Here is a 27,568-nt window from a genome sequence, read left to right as displayed (position 1 = left end):
ATGGGCACGGACGGCCGTGGACAGTCATCCGCATTTGCGGGCCGTGATCCCATATAAAGTATGGCAGCACGGTCTGTAAAAAGCAAAAGATAGGGCATGTCCTGTCTTTTGCGGAAGGCTTCTATGGCACGGATACCTTCCTGAAAATATACGGGAAGATGTCTGTTGACAATAGAAGTGAATGGGTCCGTAATTGTGGACCGTAAAAATCGTAGTTATGTAAAAATCGTAATTACGGACCCATTCACTTCTATTGCCTAAGGACACCTTCCCATATATTTACGGGAAGGTGTCCGTGCTGTAGAAACCTTCCGCAAAAGATAGGACTTGTTCTACCTTTTGCTTTTTAAGGACCGTGCTCCCATACTTCATATGGGAGCACGGCCCGCAAATGGGTGGCTGTCTGCGGACGTCAGTGGCCAGCCGTGCTTGCAATCACGGACAGTGATTGCGGGCGTGGTTATTTGCAGGGAGCCTTAAGCTGTAGAAATGCAGAGGGTGGATTGGTCAATTCATACAATGGTATGAGCATAGCTGCCAAGCTGATTTTTTCAGGACAATTTATTATAAATCCAAGGACTGCCAAGATAGGTAAATAGATTAATAGATAGACAGACAGACAGACAGACAGACGGACAACTAGATAGATAGATAGATAGATAGATAGATAGATAGATAGATAGATAGATAGATAGATAGATAGATAGATAGATAGATAGATAGATAGATAGATAGATAGATAGATAGATAGATAGATATGAGATAGATAGATAGATAGATAGATAGATAGATAGATAGATAGATAGATAGATAGATAGATAGATAGATAGATAGATAGATAGATAGATATGAGATAGATAGATAGATAGATAGATAGATAGATAGATAGATAGATAGATAGATAGATAGATAGATAGATAGATAGATAGATAGATAGATAGATAGATAGATAGATAGATAGATAGATATGAGATAGATAGATAGATAGATAGATAGATAGATAGATAGATAGATAGATATGAGATAGATAGATAGATAGATAGATAGATAGATAGATAGATAGATAGATAGATAGATAGATAGATAGATAGATAGATAGATATGAGATAGATAGATATGAGATAGATAGATATGAGATAGATAGATATGAGATAGATAGATAGATAGATAGATAGATAGATAGATAGATAGATAGATAGATAGATAGATAGATAGATAGATAGATAGATAGATAGATAGATAGATAGGAGATAGATGTGAGATAGATGTGAGATAGATGTGAGATAGATAGATAGATAGATAGATAGATAGATAGATAGATAGATAGATAGATAGATAGATAGATAGATAGATAGATAGATAGATAGATAGATAGATAGATAGATAGCTATTGTGAAAAGCGTTCAGAGCCAAACAATGCAGATTTTCGAAAAGACGAGAAATCTCGGCTACATTCATGAGGGAGATAATTGTTGGCCGGGAGATGCAGCTTTGGAGATCTATGGGGCAATTACGGCCCCTTCTGAACGTGGAGAATTGTGTTTCATGTTTTCAGGTTTCATGGTTTAATGCATTTTACACCAATGTTTCCTGTAAGTGTTTCGCGGCTGCGGACGGCAAACATTTATCTTCTGAACTGAGGAAAGAATCTTAACCCTGATCATTTAACCCTTTGCAATGCTAATAATGCTATCATCTCTGCACCTCGTAAGGGATTATATAAGGTTATATATATTATTATATACGCCTGCCTCTATATAAGGTGATTGTACAATACCCTATAGAAGCTTCATGAAAACAGGGAGAGAACCTCCAGCTCACCGGTCTGCGTCTCCTGGTAGCGTCAGTCGGATCCCCGCGACGGCCCGCAGTGTAGAATATCGAATGAGGAGAAAGAAATGATCCAGCGCTGATGATGGTGTTTAAAAGGGAATTGGAAGTCCCATATTTATTGGAGAAAGTAAGTAAAATCGAAAGGGAGACGCAGTCCCAAAGTGCAAGTAGTCAGGCTTGGAACCTGAGCCTACGCGTTTCGAACGCGAGCTGCGTTCTTAATCATGGCAAGTAAGGTAATGACCGTGTGTCTGAGCTTCCTGTATAAGCTGGGCAATCAGGTGTTGTGAAAAAATATGCAAATGTCGGTAATTGGTGAACTACGTCAGTTGGAGACTGACTGGCGATCGTCTGGCAGGTAAGTTTTGAATGAGTGTATAACATATCCACACATCGACATTGTGTATACTTCTAGTGTATGATGTTGATACAATTCTGTTACATAAATAGAATGTATAAAAGTAACGGCAATATTGTTGATATAAAATAAGCCCGTCTATAATTTGTTAAGCTCATATAGGAAAATTGAGACACACGGCCCTGAAAATACTTGTGCATACATAAAAAACAGTATATGTTGAATAATCATAACATTAATATGTACAGACAATTAAAAAAGATAATGAAGAAACGACAAATACATCTGTATTATTGTGGGGTAACGGCCTGTTCAAGATCAGTGTTTATACAAAAGAAATCTCTTGTTTGTAAAATTTGGTATATGTTGAGATAAGTAATTGAATTATAATATAATGCAATATGTCAAAGAAATATCATATTTGGATATTAATAATGATCTAATCTGTCAAATGAAAAGAAGCTTATAGATCTATAAAGTTTGTATCGAAATGGCAGTGTAGTATATTGAAATACATATGCTGAAATATTGAATATTGAATATTAATACTATTATGAAAAGAAAAATGTTAAAATATTAAATTCAAAATGATCAGTTGAATATGTTTCGAAGGAGGAAAAACATGATGGCAGACAGAAAAATGAATGCTGAGTCCCATGACCAACAGAAACCCGCGAGTGGAAAACTGCGAGTGGAAAACATGCGTCCACACATACATCCAACCATCTATCTACACGAGCGTATGAGGTACGTATATGAACTGCACATAAGGATATTATTGTATTGGCATAAATAAATATTAAAGTGTCATGCTGATAAAAAATATATATGTACTGACGCATTATGTGAAGTGTGGATTGAGTCCAATGCTGTGTATGGGTAGAATCCGTTTATTTAGAAAATAGACCACTTCTAAATTAGGCCGCTACTAAATAGATAACAACATTAGTGCGAATCTAAGTACAAAAGAGAATATCGTAATATCAGAATGAGAATGAAAAAACATTTTAATTTCTACAATAAGATACAAGATAATAGAAAAAATGATCTGAATGATTGTGAGATTTAATTATATACGAACATGTATAATCTAGTTACATAGATCCGGTTTGGAATGCGTCCATATCAATGTACAATGGAAATCGCTGAACATAAGACAGTGCGCCCCAATATATGAGGTATACACAAGAAACCCATGCAAAACAATTGCAACCAGTAGGTCTGATGAGGTCTGCATGCAATATATCCTATATATATTTTGTAAGGAAATTAATATTATGTAAAATGAACAGTCAGGGCGAAAAAACCGCCGCGTGGAAAAACCTCACCCCCGAACGGCGACAAAACCGCAGAGACACCACGCCCCGCAGAAAAATCACTGCGACCCCGGCCAAGGCACCCAGCAACACCAGGTGAATACCGTGTGTGTAGAATGATGATATAATTAGTCAAAAAATCTATATAGTGTGGTTGATGCTGGAATTGTTTGAATGTGAAAATATCACCCTAGAATAGTTGGAAAAATTGTTGCATTAAGCCTGATATGATGGAAATGTTAACACAAATGGCAATATTCTGTTCCAAAACATGGATGTATTCTAAAAGCTGGATGATGTGTTACTGAAAGGAATATGTATATTGATGCTTAGTTAATATTTTGTTCGTATTATTAGTTTTTTGGACACCAATACATTTTTGTATCTGTGATGTGAGAAGGAAAACCAAAATATGGCAAGATTTGGTGGCAGATATAGATATTGATATGATTTTCAAAGAACCTGTTTGTATAGTTTAGAATGGACTAAAAAAATATATATTGTGTTAATCAGCAAGACATGTAACTAAAACTGGATATTACTGTATATATTATATATCATTAACATGGGTGGGATTGGCATTCTGGAATACGGAATGGATGTTGGATGTTTATAAATTAGTAGTGAAACATAAGATCCTTCTTAAGGTTGAGTCCTGTCGGAAAACGAGTATCTAAATTATAGATCCAGAATGCCTCTCGTGTAAGTAAACGATGTTTCAGATCACCTCCTCTGTTTGTCCCCCTTATTTTCTCTATGGCATAAGTACGGAAAGAATTGACATTTCTGTTATGACAAGTAACAAAGTGTCTGGCTGCATTGGATATGCCAATAATAGATGGATTGCGTATATAACTGAGATGTTCTAAAATGCGAGTTTTAAGTTTCCTTGTAGTGCAGCCTACATATTTGAGTTTGCATGTAGTGCATTCAATAATATACACTACGTGGTCGCTATTGCAGTTCATGTAGGATTTGATTGCAAAAGTGGAGGTATCTGTAGAATTTGAGTATTGTTTAGTTATTGTTACAAATGTACAAACTTTACAAGGACTAACCCCGCATTTAAAAAATCCCTTGTGTGTCAGCCAAGTAGGTTTGGGGTTGTTTATTGGTAACAGTGATGGAGACAATATATTACCCAAGGTTTGTGCTCTGCGTGATACTATTCTACATCCGTTCTTCAGAAGATTCTCTAATTTGGGGTCTTCGTACAATATCGGGATATATTTAAGCACCATATTTTTTATGGCGTCAAACTGTTTGCTATATTGAAGTACGAGAGTTGGAATACTATGACTTTTTGTTGGAATAATTTGGGTTCTATCTGTAAATATAAGAGAATCTCTATTTTTAGTTGCAACAATTTTTTTGGCCCTCGTCAGGGTCCAATCTTTGTAGCCTCTGGCCTTTAACCTTTTAGAAATGAGAGACTCTTCTTTGGCATAGCCTGTGTGAGAGCTGCAGTTTCGTTTAGCGCGTGTTAATTCACCTATGGGGATAGCAGAAATGGTGTGCATAGGGTGACAGCTTGATGCATGCAATATGGTATTGCCTGATAGTGGTTTGCAATAAATATTGGATTGAATAGTATCTCCGGTTTTACATGTCAGACTCAAGTCAAGAAAATTAATACATGTTGAGTTATAAGTAAAAGTGAATCTGAGATTAGACTTGTTATTGTTCATAAATGATATGAACAATGGTATGGCAGATACATCTCCCTCCCATATGATTAGGAGGTCATCAATGTATCTGCCATACCAATGTATGAAATTGGAGAATGGGTTGACTGGAGAATATATATGGTGCTCCTCCCACCATGCCATGGTGAGATTAGCTATCGAGGGGGAAAACTTAGCCCCCATAGAGACTCCACGTTTTTGTAAATAAAATTGATCTGTAAAACTGAAGTAGTTATGCGTCATGAGATAATTCGTTATTTCTATCAGGAATGATTGCATGTTGTGATCATATCCACTATACTTGTGTAGGTGATACTTCAAGGCCTCTAAGGCAATATCTTGAGGAATGCTGGTATAAAGAGCAACTACGTCGCAAGTGAGCCATGTAAAATCAGAGTGCCAAATTTTCTTATGGAATGCCTCGAGGACATCTTTGGTGTCCTTAAGATATCCCGGGATTCTGTTGACCAAAGGTTGGAGAAAGGTATCCAACCATTCGGATGTCCTTTCGGTAAGGGAACCTATGCCCGAGACGATTGGTCGCATGGGGGGAGGGTTTAAACCCTTGTGCGTCTTGGGAAGGGCATGTAGGATAGGAACTATTGGGTGTTCTACTAACAGATATTTGAGTTCTTTATTTGAAAATATACCTAGATTTAAACCTTTTTCTAATATTTGTTTAAGAGTGATAAGATACTTTTCAGTTGGATTGTTATATAATCTGGTATACGTGTCTGTATCGTTTAGTAATATCATAATTTGACTGATATACATATCCTTATCTAGAATCGTGATGCTGCCTCCCTTATCAGCCATGCGAATGACTACATCCGGATTCTCACGTAGGGATCTGATTGCTTGTTTCTCAAGTAAGGTAAGATTATGTGAGAAATTGTCACATTTAGCCATTTCCTGTATATTGTAGAGCTCGCGTTCCATGATCTGTTGGAATGTGTCCATAGACTCTGTGCGAGACTGGATAGGATAGAATCTGGGGTTCTTAGTTTCAAATTTAGATGTAAAGATGGGAGATGGATTGCTGTGTTGTCCAGCTAGGTCTTCCAAATGTAACAGTGTGGTTTGTTCTTGGAACAATAAATTCCTATATGCATTGGTTGCTGGAAATGTTGGCAATATTTCAGATGGAGAGATGACTGGAGAATCTTCAGAGGTTGAGAAGTGTCTCTTGATGGTTAGGTTTCGTACAAACTTGTTGATATCAAGCAAAGTATAAAATAAATCGAAATTTTGATTGGGTACGAAGTTAAGACCCAAAGAAAGAACGTGGGTCTGAACTTTAGTAAGTGACAATGATGAAAGGTTGACAACGTCAAGAGTTCTCAGTGTCTCTGGTTCCTCAGTCTGCGGGGCGGTATGTCGGCTTGATTGATGCTTTCGGCCCCCCCTCCTCCCCCGTTTTTTGTAGCATCTCGAGTGCGGTTATAGTTGAATCTTGGTTGTTGGTTGTATCTAGACGTATCTATATCCGATTCTCCTTCTGCTCCGTCAGTGGTTTCAGGTTCAGTGGAGCTGAAACTAACTTTACGGGAGTTTGGAAACTGATTATGTGGAGAGCGTCTATGCTTCAGAATGGATTTCGTCTTGTATTTGGTATAATTGGCTCGGTGCCATGTATATACTTCGTTGTTGTTATAGTCCTGGTTATCTCTATGAAACTTGATTTTTTTGGTTTCTGCAATTGATTTCTCCAATTGTTCTAGGTGATCATCAGTGCGTTTCTGCAGCATAGTAAAATCTGGTGAGCTGGAGGATAGGTTGATCTCATCCCTTACTTTATTGATGTCCTTTTGTAATTCAAGTAGTTTGATATTTTCTTGCTTGGTAATGAGCCGCATGAGATTGATAGAGCAATCCGTCAAAGTATTGTTCCATTCTTTCAAAAATTCATCCGAGTAATGATGTGTAGGAATTTTCCTCAATCTCAGACCCCTTGGGATCATACTTTTTGAGATGTAGTTTTGTAGTGTGGTTAGATCCCACCATACTTTGGTTTCCGTAGCTGATAATTTTTCTAATTCCTTAAATTTGGTATGTAAGGATGAATTAGATAGATCAGAATATTCTGAATCTCCAAATACAAGAGCTGCCATTTCCGCTCTTGAACGCTGAGGTGTTTGGGAGAACGACATATTTGTGATAATATTGACTTGGATATAATAAATTCAATCGAGAATGGTTATCTCAGTATTTGAACAGGGAGTGAATATAGTGATATTCTTCAAATCTTGATTAAAAACATAACACATGAAAACATGAGAAAAGCAACACATATATCGTTTGCAAGTTGTGTATGCCTTGGGAATATAAGTAAATGCACTTGCTTGGATACAGTCCCAATGTAGAGTGTGAATATTTCAAATATCTGTAAGTTCCAGATCGAGACAGCGTTAATATTCAAGATGAGCTGATTGTAAAATATGCCAGCTTGTATGTTTAAAGCTGTGTTTGACATATATTAGACATGAGTTGTTGCTCCAAATTGCTTTAACGTTGAAATCTAATAACACGGGAAACTGTGCAAGATGCTTGCCGGTGTGCACGGAGGATATGCCGTAATATGAATAATGAAAACAGGGAGAGAACCTCCAGCTCACCGGTCTGCGTCTCCTGGTAGCGTCAGTCGGATCCCCGCGACGGCCCGCAGTGTAGAATATCGAATGAGGAGAAAGAAATGATCCAGCGCTGATGATGGTGTTTAAAAGGGAATTGGAAGTCCCATATTTATTGGAGAAAGTAAGTAAAATCGAAAGGGAGACGCAGTCCCAAAGTGCAAGTAGTCAGGCTTGGAACCTGAGCCTACGCGTTTCGAACGCGAGCTGCGTTCTTAATCATGGCAAGTAAGGTAATGACCGTGTGTCTGAGCTTCCTGTATAAGCTGGGCAATCAGGTGTTGTGAAAAAATATGCAAATGTCGGTAATTGGTGAACTACGTCAGTTGGAGACTGACTGGCGATCGTCTGGCAGGTAAGTTTTGAATGAGTGTATAACATATCCACACATCGACATTGTGTATACTTCTAGTGTATGATGTTGATACAATTCTGTTACATAAATAGAATGTATAAAAGTAACGGCAATATTGTTGATATAAAATAAGCCCGTCTATAATTTGTTAAGCTCATATAGGAAAATTGAGACACACGGCCCTGAAAATACTTGTGCATACATAAAAAACAGTATAGGCCTTGAAGTATCACCTACACAAGTATAGTGGATATGATCACAACATGCAATCATTCCTGATAGAAATAACGAATTATCTCATGACGCATAACTACTTCAGTTTTACAGATCAATTTTATTTACAAAAACGTGGAGTCTCTATGGGGGCTAAGTTTTCCCCCTCGATAGCTAATCTCACCATGGCATGGTGGGAGGAGCACCATATATATTCTCCAGTCAACCCATTCTCCAATTTCATACATTGGTATGGCAGATACATTGATGACCTCCTAATCATATGGGAGGGAGATGTATCTGCCATACCATTGTTCATATCATTTATGAACAATAACAAGTCTAATCTCAGATTCACTTTTACTTATAACTCAACATGTATTAATTTTCTTGACTTGAGTCTGACATGTAAAACCGGAGATACTATTCAATCCAATATTTATTGCAAACCACTATCAGGCAATACCATATTGCATGCATCAAGCTGTCACCCTATGCACACCATTTCTGCTATCCCCATAGGTGAATTAACACGCGCTAAACGAAACTGCAGCTCTCACACAGGCTATGCCAAAGAAGAGTCTCTCATTTCTAAAAGGTTAAAGGCCAGAGGCTACAAAGATTGGACCCTGACGAGGGCCCAAAAAAATTGTTGCAACTAAAAATAGAGATTCTCTTATATTTACAGATAGAACCCAAATTATTCCAACAAAAAGTCATAGTATTCCAACTCTCGTACTTCAATATAGCAAACAGTTTGACGCCATAAAAAATATGGTGCTTAAATATATCCCGATATTGTACGAAGACCCCAAATTAGAGAATCTTCTGAAGAACGGATGTAGAATAGTATCACGCAGAGCACAAACCTTGGGTAATATATTGTCTCCATCACTGTTACCAATAAACAACCCCAAACCTACTTGGCTGACACACAAGGGATTTTTTAAATGCGGGGTTAGTCCTTGTAAAGTTTGTACATTTGTAACAATAACTAAACAATACTCAAATTCTACAGATACCTCCACTTTTGCAATCAAATCCTACATGAACTGCAATAGCGACCACGTAGTGTATATTATTGAATGCACTACATGCAAACTCAAATATGTAGGCTGCACTACAAGGAAACTTAAAACTCGCATTTTAGAACATCTCAGTTATATACGCAATCCATCTATTATTGGCATATCCAATGCAGCCAGACACTTTGTTACTTGTCATAACAGAAATGTCAATTCTTTCCGTACTTATGCCATAGAGAAAATAAGGGGGACAAACAGAGGAGGTGATCTGAAACATCGTTTACTTACACGAGAGGCATTCTGGATCTATAATTTAGATACTCGTTTTCCGACAGGACTCAACCTTAAGAAGGATCTTATGTTTCACTACTAATTTATAAACATCCAACATCCATTCCGTATTCCAGAATGCCAATCCCACCCATGTTAATGATATATAATATATACAGTAATATCCAGTTTTAGTTACATGTCTTGCTGATTAACACAATATATATTTTTTTAGTCCATTCTAAACTATACAAACAGGTTCTTTGAAAATCATATCAATATCTATATCTGCCACCAAATCTTGCCATATTTTGGTTTTCCTTCTCACATCACAGATACAAAAATGTATTGGTGTCCAAAAAACTAATAATACGAACAAAATATTAACTAAGCATCAATATACATATTCCTTTCAGTAACACATCATCCAGCTTTTAGAATACATCCATGTTTTGGAACAGAATATTGCCATTTGTGTTAACATTTCCATCATATCAGGCTTAATGCAACAATTTTTCCAACTATTCTAGGGTGATATTTTCACATTCAAACAATTCCAGCATCAACCACACTATATAGATTTTTTGACTAATTATATCATCATTCTACACACACGGTATTCACCTGGTGTTGCTGGGTGCCTTGGCCGGGGTCGCAGTGATTTTTCTGCGGGGCGTGGTGTCTCTGCGGTTTTGTCGCCGTTCGGGGGTGAGGTTTTTCCACGCGGCGGTTTTTTCGCCCTGACTGTTCATTTTACATAATATTAATTTCCTTACAAAATATATATAGGATATATTGCATGCAGACCTCATCAGACCTACTGGTTGCAATTGTTTTGCATGGGTTTCTTGTGTATACCTCATATATTGGGGCGCACTGTCTTATGTTCAGCGATTTCCATTGTACATTGATATGGACGCATTCCAAACCGGATCTATGTAACTAGATTATACATGTTCGTATATAATTAAATCTCACAATCATTCAGATCATTTTTTCTATTATCTTGTATCTTATTGTAGAAATTAAAATGTTTTTTCATTCTCATTCTGATATTACGATATTCTCTTTTGTACTTAGATTCGCACTAATGTTGTTATCTATTTAGTAGCGGCCTAATTTAGAAGTGGTCTATTTTCTAAATAAACGGATTCTACCCATACACAGCATTGGACTCAATCCACACTTCACATAATGCGTCAGTACATATATATTTTTTATCAGCATGACACTTTAATATTTATTTATGCCAATACAATAATATCCTTATGTGCAGTTCATATACGTACCTCATACGCTCGTGTAGATAGATGGTTGGATGTATGTGTGGACGCATGTTTTCCACTCGCAGTTTTCCACTCGCGGGTTTCTGTTGGTCATGGGACTCAGCATTCATTTTTCTGTCTGCCATCATGTTTTTCCTCCTTCGAAACATATTCAACTGATCATTTTGAATTTAATATTTTAACATTTTTCTTTTCATAATAGTATTAATATTCAATATTCAATATTTCAGCATATGTATTTCAATATACTACACTGCCATTTCGATACAAACTTTATAGATCTATAAGCTTCTTTTCATTTGACAGATTAGATCATTATTAATATCCAAATATGATATTTCTTTGACATATTGCATTATATTATAATTCAATTACTTATCTCAACATATACCAAATTTTACAAACAAGAGATTTCTTTTGTATAAACACTGATCTTGAACAGGCCGTTACCCCACAATAATACAGATGTATTTGTCGTTTCTTCATTATCTTTTTTAATTGTCTGTACATATTAATGTTATGATTATTCAACATATACTGTTTTTTATGTATGCACAAGTATTTTCAGGGCCGTGTGTCTCAATTTTCCTATATGAGCTTAACAAATTATAGACGGGCTTATTTTATATCAACAATATTGCCGTTACTTTTATACATTCTATTTATGTAACAGAATTGTATCAACATCATACACTAGAAGTATACACAATGTCGATGTGTGGATATGTTATACACTCATTCAAAACTTACCTGCCAGACGATCGCCAGTCAGTCTCCAACTGACGTAGTTCACCAATTACCGACATTTGCATATTTTTTCACAACACCTGATTGCCCAGCTTATACAGGAAGCTCAGACACACGGTCATTACCTTACTTGCCATGATTAAGAACGCAGCTCGCGTTCGAAACGCGTAGGCTCAGGTTCCAAGCCTGACTACTTGCACTTTGGGACTGCGTCTCCCTTTCGATTTTACTTACTTTCTCCAATAAATATGGGACTTCCAATTCCCTTTTAAACACCATCATCAGCGCTGGATCATTTCTTTCTCCTATAGAAGCTTCCTTAGTAGGCATAACCGCTACCATGAAATGGACATCAAGGAGCTTCTGAGAGATGCCCCGCCCATTTATATAGGACACACCCCCAACCTACAGAAATATGTCCCCCTTCATCACAAACCCAAAAAGAATACAGACCCCAGACTCCCGAAATAAATACAGACCCAAGAACAGACCCCGTAAACAAATACAGACCCCACACCAGATCCCCTAAACACACAAAGATATCAGATACATACCCCCAAACAAAGACAGAAGTCTCAAACCCCCTAAACAGAGACCCCTAAAAAATACAGACACTATTCCTCCTAAAATTTACAGACCCACTTGAATCTAGATCTCAGAACAGGCCTTCCCCTAATACATACCCCAGATCAGACCCCCATAATATAGTCACCACACCCCCATTAGCGCAGCCCCCAGACAAGACGTGCATATACCCATGTTTTCCCGGGGAGGTAAGTATAAGTCGATTACGGTATTCATCCGGTCAAAACGACGGAACCCTCACACTACGGAGACAAACTGAAACCATTGGCACCGGATCCTTCACCATTGAAATCGACTTTTGGTTTCAGTTTGTGTCTGTCAGGGCTCCGTTTCGTCCGAAAGCTCAGACGGAACGTCAGAACGGAGCCCTGACGCAGATGTGAACAGAGCCGAACTGATACACACGTATGGCATATTCGTTTGTATCCGTCATCCATTGACTTCAATGTTGAAAAAAAAACAGAAAGCCCCTTGCCGTCAGGTTTCAGTCATTTTTGACAGAAACAATAGCGCAGCAGAATACGGTATTTCTTCTGTCAAAAAAACTGAAATCTGACGGAACGGAGCCTAACTGAGCACAGCTAGGCAGAAGCAGGCTGGAGCAAGGCAGCAGTGGGGCCAGGAATCCAAGAAGAATAACAAGCACTGAGGAAGAGAACACGGCAGGTATAAATGGACAGGGGGCGGAGCTAACTCCGACTGACCAGGCCGCGATAGGCTCTCCCACTCCTGAGCCTGCCACCCTGGTTGGTGGGAGCCGGTGTCAGTCTAAGAGGTCTGGCATCAGGTGTCGACTGATTAATCCCGGGAGTATACACAGACGTAGTACCTGGCAGATCCTTTACACATCCGTTCTTGTGGTCCTCTGACGGATACGCTAGAACATAGAAAGTGATAGAAAATAAAGCTCCTATATGGGGCGCTCCAGTTTGGTGGTATATGCGCACGTTTTCAATGACATTCAATGACGGAAATAAAGTTATTTTTTTCTGTTTCATTTTTTTAAATGACTTTAAAAAACAACAAACAAAGGTACATTGTGCAACGCGTTTCGACCTGGGACCTAGGGCTTCATCAGGCTTATCCTAGGATATGCTAGAACGACAGCCACAACACAGATGTGAACGCAGCCTTATACGCTTGGAGGATAGAACAAATGCAATGTGAATGAGGCCCAATAGTGCAGCAATAATAACACTATGCAGTTCACAATACTGTCAAAAAGTGTCCAAATAAAAGCTTCATAAGGGTCTTGTTCACACGCTAAAGTAAAAAACGGCTGTAAAATACGGAGCTGATTTCAAGGGAAAAGCCTCTAATTTTCAGCCGTTTTTAAAGCATCGAGCGTTTTTTGGAACCGATTTTGGAGCTGTTTTTCTATTGACACAATGAAAAACGACTTTTACGTGATGTTTTTTCAAACGGCTGCGTAAAAAAACGACCATCTGAAGGAAACACCGTTTTTGCTATTGAGATCAATGGGCAGATGTTTTGAGGCGTTCAGCTTCCGTATTTTTAGGCGTTTTTCAAGGCGTTTACGCCCCAAAAAACGCCTGAAATTAAGCCGTGTGAACATACCCCAAGAGTCAAAAATAAAACCACCATATAGTGAATGGATAATACTGCCATACAGAGCTGGGTTTATCCCATTGTACATTACCCAAATAATACTGCCATAAAATGCCCAAATAACCCAGCTATACAGCACATAAATAATACCGCCATAAAATGCCCAAATAATCCTGCTATACAGTACATAAATAATACCGCCATAAAATGCTCAAATAACCCTGCTATACAGCACATACATAATACCGCCATAAAATGCTCAAATAACCCTGCTATACAGTACATAAATAATATCGCCACAAAATGCCCAAATAACCCTGCTATACAATACATAAATAATACCGCCATAAAATGCCCAAATAACCCTGCTATACAGCACATAAATAATACTGCCATAAAATGCCCAAATAACCCTGCTATACAGCACATAAATAATACCGCCATAAAATGCCCACATAACCCTGCTATACAGCACATAAATAATACTGCCATAAAATGCCCAAATAACCCTGCTATACAGCACATAAATAATACCTCCATAAAATGCCCAAATAATCCTGCTATACAGCACATAAATAATACCGCCATAAAATGCCCAAATAACCCTGCTATACAGCACATACATAACACCGCCATAAAATGCCCAAATAATCCTGCTATACAATACATAAATAATACCGCCATAAAATGCCCAAATAACCCTGCTATACAGCACATACATAACACCGCCATAAAATGCTCAAATAACCCTGCTATACAGCACATAAATAATACCGCCATAAAATGCCCAAATAACCCTGCTATACAATACATAAATAATACCGCTATAAAATGCCCAAATAACCCTGCTATACAGCACATAAATAATACTGCCATAAAATGCCCAAATAACCCTGCTATACAGCACATAAATAATACCGCCATAAAATGCCCAAATAACCCTGCTATACAATACATAAATAACACTGCCATAAAATGCCCAAATAACCCTGCTATACAGCACATACATAACACCACAATAAAATGCCCAAATAACCCTGCTATACAGCACGTACATAACACCGCCATAAAATGCTCAAATAACCCTGCTATACAGCACATAAATAATACCGCCATAAAATGCCCAAATGACCCTGCTATACAATACATAAATAATACCGCAATAAAATGCCCAAATAACCCTGATATACAGTACATAAATAATACCGCCATAAAATGCCCAAATAACCCTGCTATACAGCACATAAATAATACCTCCATAAAATGCCCAAATAATCCTGCTATACAATACATAAATAATACCGCCATAAAATGCCCAAATAACCCTGCTATACAGCACATACATAACACCGCCATAAAATGCTCAAATAACCCTGCTATACAGCACATAAATAATACCGCCATAAAATGCCCAAATAACCCTGCTATATAATACATAAATAATACCGCTATAAAATGCCCAAATAATCCTGCTATACAGCACATAAATAATACCGCCATAAAATGCGCAAATAACCCTGCTATACAATACATAAATAATACTGCCATAAAATGCCCAAATAATCCTGCTATACAATACATAAATAATACCGCCATAAAATGCCCAAATAACCCTGCTATACAGCACATAAATAATACCTCCATAAAATGCCCAAATAACCCTGCTATATAGCACATACATAACACCGCCATAAAATGCCCAAATAACCCTGCTATACAATACATAAATAATACCGCTATAAAATGCCCAAATAATCCTGCTATACAGCACATAAATAATACCGCCATAAAATGCCCAAATAACCCTGCTATACAATACATAAATAATACCGCTATAAAATGCCCAAATAACCCTGCTATACAGCACATAAATAATACCGCCAAAGAGTTTATAAATAATACCGTGACGCAGCATGACATTTCTTCCAGTTTTATACACAGAATTATACAGCCCCGCACCCCATGAGTAAGGCATTAGGCTGTGTTCTGTATATTCCAGATCAAGTCCCATCAGAGGTACGCGAAAAAATAATAATAATGTGAGATTAAGATGTAAACCGTTAGCGTTTTAATTTTTTATTAACGTCACCACAAAAAAAAATTTGTCTAATGCCATGCGCTGAGTGGTATAAATAATATGTTATTTTTTTTTTTCATGGTTTACTATTTAAAAAAAAAAAATAATGGGGTTTATTTGTTTTTTGGGGGGGTAAAGACTTAGTATCTAAAGAAGGAGCAATAACCCGTCGCTTATGGATTCATGTTTATTATTGTCTGTGATTTCAACAATAGGTCTGTTAGGAGACTGGTCACTCAGACAGGAAGTGATGTCATTTGAGTGACAGGTGCAGATAGTAAAACGGCATTTAAGCAGAAGGGGGCGTCAAACAGGAAAATGTCTGAAATCATATAACCCGGTGGTTACAAACCTTTTTGACTATTCTTACTAATATTTTTTCCTGTGCTATAGCAAGAAAACCTCCTGTTCGTTTATGGAAACTGTCAGTAATGTGCTGTTGATGGATTTCTTATTCTTATTATGTGTTTCTGTTTGATAATTTGAGTATGATGATGTCTGACTATTAATAGTTCTCATTGGCTCATGAACTACTTAAAGGTTTATTTCATGACAAGTACCCTTGTCCACATGCTCTTATAGGGTATATAGGGGGTTGTACCCCACTTGGGACCCCCCCCCTCTATGTACTAGAACGAAGAGCCGCTCTGGCAGGCCCTATATGTTCATGCCTTACATGGACTGCCATTCCCCTCAGCAGCCGCTGCAGGATTAATGTGTAGCTGACCGTGGCTTCTCTTGCCGATAAGAGCTGAAGGTTGGAGAAGCCAGGCTTCTTCTCAAAATAGGGTTGTCTTCCAGCTAGCCTGCTTGTTGATGGTTTCCAGAAGAAAAAAATATTTTACTTTGGAAAGAAAACTAATTGAACAATAAATTAACACAGCAAGAAAGATAGTGAAGACATGCATTTTTTTCTTAAAAGCTGACATGACCTCCACCTGGCATTGAGATTCTCCCTGACTTGTCATCCTCTTTACAGAGATACCACAGACCTGCCGGTGACCTGTATCCAGAATTGGAAGCGATAGACATTCTTATCAAACATGTGGTCAATCTTTTTCTTATAGAAAAGGAAATGCCACCTCCGGAACGAGCCCGAGATTGTGTTGTGGAGAGACGGCTTTATTGTGGCTGTTATATTGCATCGCAGCAGAGAGTGTTGCTGCGTTCCCTTCTGTTATGACTCCCATAAAGAAATTTGTCTCTGTTTTTTGAGGCTCGGATAATATAGATTGCACTCGGCACAATGCAACAACACTGAAAGTAAAACATATTTATAAGGCCTGACAAGACGATAACAAAGGGTTTGTCTGGTGCCCTTTAAAGATATGGCCTACACATTATACAAGGAGCATTTTCGTGACTTGTTACTAAAGTAGAACTGACTGATCAGTCAATTGGGCAGCACCCAGGGACCCAAGTAGTGGGGTAGCTTGAAGATCCTGGGCACCAAACTGAATGTGTAACAGGATCCCTTATTATGACGTGTCATTTATAGTATTGGTCTTCTAATTTGGGTAAAGAGGGAACATTGGGCTCGTACAGGTTCCTGAGCCAAGGTGTGACTGCAACATCTACACTCCATATAGTTATTCCCTATTTGGAGCACATGATTACTCTTCTAACTTACACAATGGAAATTAAATTATCCCAGACGTTTCCGTTATGCATATAACAGTCATAACTCCCAGACCCAAAAGGGTTGAGGTGGTGAATTGAAAGAAAATATGGAAATGCCTGTGTGCAGGACCAGCCTTACATTGGTCAGTGCCCTGTGCGGTCCCTTCAGTAGAGATCCCCTCCCATATGGAGTCTAATTGCCAGAGACATGTACAATGACGCCACCAGCTGTACTGCGCCTAAGTAGTAGTGTCACACAGTTAATAAGTAAATACCACCATACAGTGCTAAATAATACCAACACACAGTGAGCAAATAATACCACTATACAGTGCTCAAATAATACCAACTTACAGTGCACACATAATACCACCATAGAGTGTTCAAATAATACCAACATACAGTGCTCACATAATACCAACATACAGTGCTCACATAATACCACCATACCGCGCTCACATAATACCAACATACAGTGCTCTCATAATACCACCATACAGTGCTCACATAATACCAACATACAGTGCTCAAATAATATTCACACCATGCTCAAATAACATCAACATACAGTGACCAAATAATGCCAACATATAGTGCTCACATAATACCAACATACAGTGCTCAAATAATACTGACACACAGTGCTCAAATAATATCAACATACAGTGCTCAAATCATTCTGACACACAGTGCTCCAATAATATCAACATACAGTGACCAAATAATACCAACATACAGTACTCAAATAATCCCAACATACAGTGCTCAAATCATTCTGACACACAGTGCTCCAATAATATCAACATACAGTGCTCACATAATACCACCATACAGTGCTCAGATAATACCAACATACAGTGCCCAAATAATAACAACATACAGTGCTCAAATAATACCACCATACAGTGCTCAAATAATACCAAAATACAGTACTCAAATAATACCAACATACAGTGCTCACATAATACCAACATACAGTGCTGAAATCATTCTGACACACAGTGCTCCAATAATATCAACATACAGTGACCAAATAATACCTACATACAATGCTCACATAATACCAACATACAGTGCTCAAATAATACCTCCATACAGTGCTCAAATAATATCAACATACAGTGCTCACATAATACCAACATACAGTGCTCAAATAATACCTCCATACAGTGCTCAAAAAATATCAACATACAGTGCTCAGATAATACCAACACACAGTGCTCAAATAATATCAACATACAGTGCTCAAATAATACCACCATACAGTGCTCACATAATACCACCATACAGTGCTCAAATAATATCACCATACAGTGCCCAAATAATACCACCATACAGTGCCCAAATAATACCAACAAACAGTGCTCAAATAATACCGCCATACAGTGCTCAAATAATACCGCCATACAGTGCTCAAATAATACCAACATACAGTGCTCAAATAATACCACCATACAGTGCTCAAATAATACCACCATACAGTGCCCAAATAATACCAACATACAGTGCTCAAATAATACCACCATACAGTGCTCAAATAATACCAACATACAGTTCTCAAATAATACCGCCATACAGTGCTCAAATAATACTAACATACAGTGCTCACATAATACCAACATACAGTGCTCACATAATACCACCATACAGTGCTCACATAATACCAACATACAGTGCTCAAATAATGCCAACATACAGTGCTCACATAATACCAACATACAGTCCTCAAATAATACCAGCAAACATTGACCAAATAATACCACCATACAGTGCTCAAATAATACCACCATACAGTGCTCAAATAATACCAACATACAGTGCTCAAATAATACCACCATACAGTGCTCAAATAATACCAACATACAGTGCTCAAATAATACCGCCATACAGTGCTCAAATAATATCACCATACACTGCTCAAATAATACCGCCATACAGTGCTCAAATAATACCAACATACAGTGCTCAAATAATACCAACATACAGTGCTCAAATAATACCACCATACAGTGCTCAAATAATATCGCCATAGAGTGACCAAATATTATCTACATACAGTGCCTAAATAATATCACCATACACTGCTCAAATAATATCAACATACAGTGCTCAAATAATACCACCATACAGTGCTCAAATAATACCAACATACAGTGCTCAAATAATACCGCCATACAGTGCTCAAATAATATCACCATACACTGCTCAAATAATACCGCCATACAGTGCTCAAATAATACCAACATACAGTGCTCAAATAATACCAACATACAGTGCTCAAATAATACCACCATACAGTGCTCAAATAATATCAACATACAGTGCTCACATAATACCACCATACAGTGCTCAAATAATACCACCATACAGTGCTCAAATAATACCACCATACAGTGCACAAATAATACCAATATACAGTGCTCAAATAATACCACCATACAGTGCTCATATAATACCACCATACAGTGCTCAAATAATACCACCATACAGTGCTCACATAATACCAACATACAGTGCTCAAATAATACCACCATACAGTGCTCAAATAATACCACCATACAGTGCACAAATAATACCAATATACAGTGCTCAAATAATACCACCATACAGTGCTCATATAATACCACCATACAGTGCTCAAATAATACCACCATACAGTGCTCAAATAATACCACCATACAGTGCTCAAATAATATCACCATACAGTGCTCAAATAATACCAATATACAGTGCTCAAATAATACCACCATACAGTGCTCACATAATACCAACATACAGTGCTCAAATAATATCACCATACAGTGCTCAAATAATACCACCATACAGTGCTCAAATAATACCACCATACAGTGCTCACATAATACCAACATACAGTGCTCAAATAATACCACCATACAGTGCTCAAATAATACCACCATACAGTGCACAAATAATACCAATATACAGTGCTCAAATAATACCACCATACAGTGCTCATATAATACCACCATACAGTGCTCAAATAATACCACCATACAGTGCTCAAATAATACCAACATACAGTGCTCAAATAATACCAGCAAACATTGACCAAATAATACCACCATACAGTGCTTCAATAATACTGACAGTCACCAAATAACAGCTCCATACATAATCTAACATTAATATACAATATCTAAATTATACAGCTATAAATTTATATGAAGATTCGTGGTAGTCATAATCCTCAGATGCTAAACCATCAGTGACGCTCCTTTCAGCACCGGTCGCACATCCCTAAGGCCTCATGCACACGACCGTAAAAACACCCGTTATTGCGGGTCGTAATTACGACCCGCAATAACGGGCTCATAGACTTCTGTTAGCCACGGGTACCTTCCCGTTTTCTCACGGGAAGGTGCCCGTGCCGTTAAAAAAATAGAACATGTTCTATTTTTCTATTTTACGGGCCGTGCTGCTATACTTTATAATGGCAGCACGGCTCCGAAAAGCCGCCGGCTGCCCGTGCCCGGCCGTGCTCGTAATTACGAGTCGTAATTACGAGCACGGTCGTGTGCATGAGGCCTAGGCTGCCTCGTTTGTGTGGACCATGGCAGGATTAAAGCAGGTTGGAGAGAGTTCAGCTCAAAACTAGTTTAGAAGAACGATTAGTCGTAGGTAAGAAGCCACCTTGGGCTTCTAGGCTGGGATAAGTGGTGGCTCCACGTCCTGTGCAGTGACATAATTCCCAATATTTGAATCCCCACTAGTAGGACATTTGAACACATGCTCTGATCTGCCCAAGAACGCCCACAAATGCCAGAAAAATGACAATTTTGTGGTATATTTGGATAAGGCCCATTTCTTAATAATTTAGGGGTCTGATTAATTCAGGGGTCTGGGGTCTGAATTATTTTTGTGTCTCTTCTGAGGTTTGATGTTTCCCAATCCCCCATCCTGCATTTTCTACTTATGTGTGTGGTACTATTGTGCCAGCTCTGATCATTTATCAGGACATGCTGGGAGTATTAACAGAAGTTGTGTTTTTTTTTTCCTGGCAAGGTTGCCCTCATCTTAACTTTAACATGAAGTTGGTAAATACTCGCGGGAAGGGGGGGCCTTCAAAAGTTTTCTTTGGGACTCATAATAATACATCACTATGCAGTGAGCTCCCCCTAGTGGTGGCTGCAGGCAGATAGATTTTTATCATTTATTTCTATGTCTATGCAGGGGATTTGGAGCTAAGTATCAGAGAAACAGAGCTCTAAACACTATAAGGGTAAGTTCACACGTAGCGGACGTTCCGGCTGAAATCTGCACCACAATTTGGTGCGGTTTTTCAACCGGAATTCCCTGCAGCTGCTGGGGCAGGTACGCTGCGGATACGCTGTGAAACATACCTCCCAACCGTCCCGGATTCATGGGTATGTCCCGCTGTCCACTGTATTTGCGTCCTCAAGACGCAGATATAGTTGAACTCAATTCTGAAGCAGGGAACCATCAGCTCCCTGCTTCAGAATTCTTTCAGAGCAGAGGGAGCTCCTCCACTCGCCGAAGCCTCAGCTACTTTAATCACTGTGCTTGGGGAAGCCACTGATGATCATCTGGCCGGGGATTCCGCTCCTAGAGGAAACCCCTGAAGTCACTGTCCATAGTTGGACATTGACGTCAGGGGCTCCTCTTGGAGTGAAATCCCCGGCCAAAGTCGGCAATGGGGATTCCGCTCAAGGAGTAGCCACTGACCTCACTGTCCATATATGGACAGTGACATCAGGGCTTCCCTCTAGGAGCGGAATCCCCGGCCTATGTTCTGGCTGTGGATTCCACTCCAAAAGGAAGTCCCGATAGCTACAGGGGGGGGGGTGGCGCTATCTTCGAGGGGGGTATGGCGCTATCTACATGGACACTGTGGCACTCAATAGGGGCACTATCTATGGGGGACACTGTGGTGCTCTCTACATGGACACCATCTACATGGGCACTGTTCCTCTATCTACAAGGACACTGGCATTAGGGGCATCTAAGGGGGCATTATACTGTATAAGGGCATCTAGGGTGGCATTATACTGTATGGGGGCAGCTATGCGGGCAGCTATGGGGGCATTATGCTGTATGGGGGCAGCTTTGGGGACATTAATCTGTAAGGGGCAGCTATGGGGCATTATACTGTGTGGAGGCAGCTATGGGGGCATTATGCTGTATGGGGCAGCTATGGGGGCATTATACTGTATGGTGTCAGCTATGAGGGCATTATATTGTGTGGGGGCAGCTATTTGGTATTATACTGTGTGGGAGACGCTATGAGAACATGATACTGTGTGGGCTGAATCGGGTGTGTATGGGCGGAGATTGGGTGGGATTAGAGGCGTGGCTTTAAATTAAAAAAAAATTGCCGCGTTGGCCCTCTTTGTGATACTTGAAAGTTGGGAGGTATGGTGTACTCTTACGCAGCGTATCTGCCCTGTGTGAACATACCCTTAAAATATACTAAGAAAAAATTCTGGTTGCACCTAAAAATGAAATGGATATAAAAGGCGGAAATTCACTTTAATACAGGAATAAGGATGTAAAGATAAGTTGTCATGTAGTAACGTTGTATTTTATACACGGTTTTTGTAATTCTCCTTTATAGAAGGGGACAGGATAGATCGGTGAGATGTGACGGAGATCTCAATGTGCTTCTTCTATAACTTTGCAGTCTTTTTCTAGAATTGTTCCTCCAGATTTTGGATCTTACAGTATACATAAGTTCAGGGTTATTGCCGCTGTCTCCGGTATATCAGCAGATAGAACGGGGGAAAGCAATAAAGTGACAAGTGCGGCTCTCCTGGGACGTCTCGCATTGAATTAATTTGATGATTTGCGCAGGATGCACCCACATCTTGTCCTTCCTCTGCTGTGAACCGGGGTTCATACAAACTTTAAGCTACAGGTCTTATTGCTCATGAAAAGCGCTTTCCAATTTGTGGATTTCCTTCAGATGCTGCACAGAGAATAACCGCTCTCTGCAAGACACTGTCAGCTGCTGTCTACATTCTCTGTTCAAGCGGAGACGCCGTGCAATGCGGCGCTGTCTCACCAAAGCTGATGAAACAAACAAAACTAGGTCTGGCTGCCTTCAAATGCTGGAAAAATATAATTATTGGCTTTTATTAGACTCTTAAAGTAAAACAAGCATTCAATGAAATTGAGATTTTTTTCTGTAAAGTAAAAAAAAAAAAAATTGACGAAATCTGGAAACTGTCAGCAGGCTGCTGTTGACAGATCTGTAATTCTTATAATGTACAAAGTGGTGTCCTGCTAGGAATTGGTTCCGAATGGCTTATTAAAACTTTAACAACCCCTTCAGCCAATGTTATTTATACATGAATGCCTATTGGAGGAATGGGCAATACCAGACACAACCTATGGACAAAAGTGGCACTGTTTGCCGAAAATAGATCAATTTAGATGATTACTTGTTAATGTTCAACATGTATTTACAAGTTAATTCGACGAGCTGCCCTGGGTATTCACACAAACCATAATTAGAATAAAAAAATCAAATTAAAATCCATCAAGACCAAGAAGTAACAGGATTTTTTTTTATTAAAACAACCTAAAAAAAAACAATAGTGATAAAAGCCAAAAACAAAACAAAAAAAAACAACACAAAATCTTAATGCTCCAGGCCTCCTTTTAGACATAACAAAAAGGGCAATCATAGAGGAGGCGTTAGATTATATAGTACTCTGTGTGGTAATGCCCAAATAATGCTGTCATACAGTGCAAAATAATATTGTACCATACAAAGGATAATTACCAGTATGGGGCTCAAATAATAGTGCCATAAATTGCCCCAATAACACTTATATGGAGCTTCATAACCTACAGCTGCCTGAATAACAATCCTATACAGCACCACTACCAATATAACCTGCCAGAATAATATACTATACAGCGCCCAAGTAGCTGCGCCGCACAAAGTCTAAATAAACATTGACATGCGGAGCTCAAATAATAACACCATCCATATGAAATAACAGGTCCATATGATTCATAAATAGAAACCACCTCACAGGGACAAAATAATAGGGTCGTCTAATGCCTAAATAATACTGCCAGTTAGCTTTCTAGGATGTTTTGGAAGTTAATACCCCAGCTGGTCTAGGAGGTGTCAGAGATTAATATCACTGGTGGTCTTGAGTTTCTTAAAGTTTAATATCTCTTATGGTCTATGGTGATTTAATGTTTAGTTTTGATGGTTTGCAAGGTTTTAATATCACTAGTGGTTTGGGTTAAGGAGTTAAGGTCATGAGTATTTTAATATCACTTGTGATCAGGGTATAAGGGGTTAATAGCCCTAGTAGTCTAGGATGGTTGAGGGGTTAATATCCCTGGTGGTCTAGGATGGTTGAGGGATTAATGTCCCTGGTGGTCAAGGATAGTTGAGGGGTTAATATCTCTGGTGGTCTAGGATGGTTGAGGAGTCAATGTCCCTGGTAGCCTAGGATGGTTGAGGGGTTAATATCCCTGGTGGTCTAGGATGGTTGAGAGGTTAATTTTCCTGGTGGTATAAGATAGTTAAGGGGTTAATATCCTCGGTGGTCTAGGATGGTTGAGGGGTTATCATCCCTGGTGGTCTGCGATGGTTGAGGGGTTAATGTCCCCTGGTGGTCTAGGATGGTTGAGGGGTAAATATTACTGGTGCTCTAGGATCATTATTCCTAGTGTAGACAAATTAAATGGGACAGCGCTGTAATACAAGGCGTTAATATCCCTGGTAGCTTAGGACGCTTGAGGGGTTAATATCCCTGATGTCTAGGATGGTTAAGTGGTTAATATCCCTGGTAGCCTAGGTTGGTTGAAGGGTTAATATCCCTGGTGGTCTAGGATGGTTGAGGGGTTAATATCCCTGTTGGAGTCGGATGGTTGAGGGGTTAACATTCCCAAAAGTTTAGGATGGTTGAGGGGTTAGCTCCCTGGTGGGCTAGGAGGGTTGAGGGGTTAATATCTCTGGTGGTCTAGGAGGGTTGAGGGGTTAATATCCCTTGTGGTCTAGAATAGTTGAGGGGTTAATATCCCTGGTGGTCTAGGATGGTTATGGGGTAAATATTGCTGGTGGTCTAGGATCATTGTTCCTAGTGTAGACCACTTAAATGGGACAGTTCAGGGATGCGGAGAGTTGGACTCCCACCGATCCAATATAAGGATAATCCATCTATTATAGAATCCTGGTACTGCCATCAGGGAAATCAAAGATCGGACACTCCAGATTTATTATAAGATAATCGCTGCCAGAGACGTCTGAAGACTGATCCCAGTATATGTGAGATAATAGTGGGGTGACCGTCAGTTATCTCATGTACAGTGAGGTCCAGAATTATTTGGACAGTGACACAATCTTCATGATTTGGGCTCTGCTGCCACCACATTGGATTTGAAATGAAACATCTGAGATGGATTTGGAGTTTAGACATTCAGGTTTGATTCAAGGGATTGAACAAAAATCTCCTGTAAAACGTTTAGGAATTGCCGCCATTTTTCATTTCAGGGGCTCAAAAGTAATTGCACAAATTAACATTCCCATAAATATAATGGCTTTTTTTAATACTTTGTAGAGAATCCTCCTGGAAAGGATTCTGCGATCATCCACCACTGTTGTCTTCTGTGTACGTCCAGGCCTTTTGGAGTACGCGAGATCACCAGTGCGCGTTTTTTTTTTTTCAAGAATGTCCCAAACTGTTGATTTGGCCGCTCCTGACATTTGTGCTTCTCACTGATGAATTTCATCATTTTTTCAGCCTAACGATGGTCGGTGTCACTTGCATTGGAAGCTCCTTTCACCTTATGTTGTGGGTTCACAGCAACAGCTTCCAAATGCAAATGCCGCACCTGGAATCAACTCCAGACCATTTACATGCTTAATTGATGTTGGATTAACGGGGGAATAGCCCATGCAGCCCATTAAATAGCTTGTGAGATAATTCTCCAATTACCTTTGGTCCCTTGAAAAAGAGGCAGCTACATATTAAAGAGCAGTAATTCCTAAACTCTTCCTCAAATTAGGATGTGAATACCCTCAAATTAAAGCTGAGAGTCTGCACTTTAAGATTATATAACTATGTTTAATATGTTTTGGTAAACAGATAAAATGCCAAAACTTGAGTCACTGCCCAAATAATTCTGGACCTAACTGTATATGGCCGACTTAAAGGGATTTTCCAGCATTAAAAAAAAAAAACATGGCTGCACTCTTGCAGAAACAGCGCCACAGTTACCCTTGGGTTGTGTCTGGTGTTGCAGCTTACTTCCAATCAAGTGAATGAGGCTGAGCTGCAATACCACAAACAACCTGTGAACAGATGTGGCGCTGTTTTTGGAAGAAGGCAGCCATGTTTTTCTTATCCTGTACAACCCCTATAAGGCAGACCTTCTCCTAAAACGGTTGAGATGGTTCATTCGTATAAAAAAGTAAAGATCGATTAATAAATAGAAATTATTACGGTTTTCAACTTTTCTTCTTTAGTAAAAACAAATCATCCTTAACTCACCGCCATTCCAATAATTTCAGAGCGTTTCTAGAGCTCACAATTGTTTCATTTCTTTTCGACAGCACAAGAGAAGAAAAAAATGTAAAAATAAAATAAAGGAAGCAAATACAACGGAGAAGTACATTGATGAATGTGCGCCGTACAATGGAGCTTCACCCGCTGCCGTACAGAATCCCTCCATTACATGTTAAGCACTATGATAAGAAGCCTTTATGCAGTCCACCCCCCCCCCCCCACCCCTAATCGATACGGGCCGTCAAGTCCTAGCCGAGCCGCTCCTGAATCTGTTATTCCAAGGCTGTCATTACCATGAGCCGCGCGCTCTTCCTATCAATACTTAGAATGTGGCCCATTTTATTTGTCAGAATGATGAAGCCAGCGGGAAAAGTGGATTTTTAATCAGCAGATAGTTGTGCAGACGCTACACGAGCTGGAGGCATCACTTCATTTTCATTATTTCCATCGTCAATATAACAGGAGTCTCGCGCTCTGTGACTATAACATC

The 27,568-nt window shown here is 39.0% G+C and overlaps 1 protein-coding gene and 2 long non-coding RNA genes across 3 annotated transcripts in view; 1 reads left to right on the top strand and 2 right to left on the bottom strand.

Moving 5' to 3' along the window:
- LOC142760579 (ALK tyrosine kinase receptor-like) overlaps positions 1 to 27,568 on the bottom strand; it is a 358,286-nt gene that overhangs the window by 226,802 nt on the left and 103,916 nt on the right. The gene's annotated exons all lie outside the window — the stretch shown is intronic.
- LOC142760310 (uncharacterized) lies at positions 1,799 to 6,067 on the top strand. The gene is made up of 3 exons (XR_012883292.1): positions 1,799 to 1,960; positions 2,804 to 2,938; positions 5,979 to 6,067. It is a non-coding gene; the product is annotated as an uncharacterized LOC142760310 (long non-coding RNA).
- LOC142760311 (uncharacterized) lies at positions 10,336 to 12,024 on the bottom strand. The gene is made up of 3 exons (XR_012883293.1): positions 11,953 to 12,024; positions 10,975 to 11,109; positions 10,336 to 10,429 (listed from the first exon to the last, which is right to left on the bottom strand). It is a non-coding gene; the product is annotated as an uncharacterized LOC142760311 (long non-coding RNA).

Source organism: Rhinoderma darwinii, chromosome 4, assembly GCF_050947455.1.
Source record: "Rhinoderma darwinii isolate aRhiDar2 chromosome 4, aRhiDar2.hap1, whole genome shotgun sequence".
NCBI lineage: Eukaryota > Metazoa > Chordata > Amphibia > Anura > Rhinodermatidae > Rhinoderma > Rhinoderma darwinii.
The sequence above is the reverse complement of the archived record's forward strand: the minus strand, read 5'-3'. Positions and strand labels throughout refer to the sequence as shown.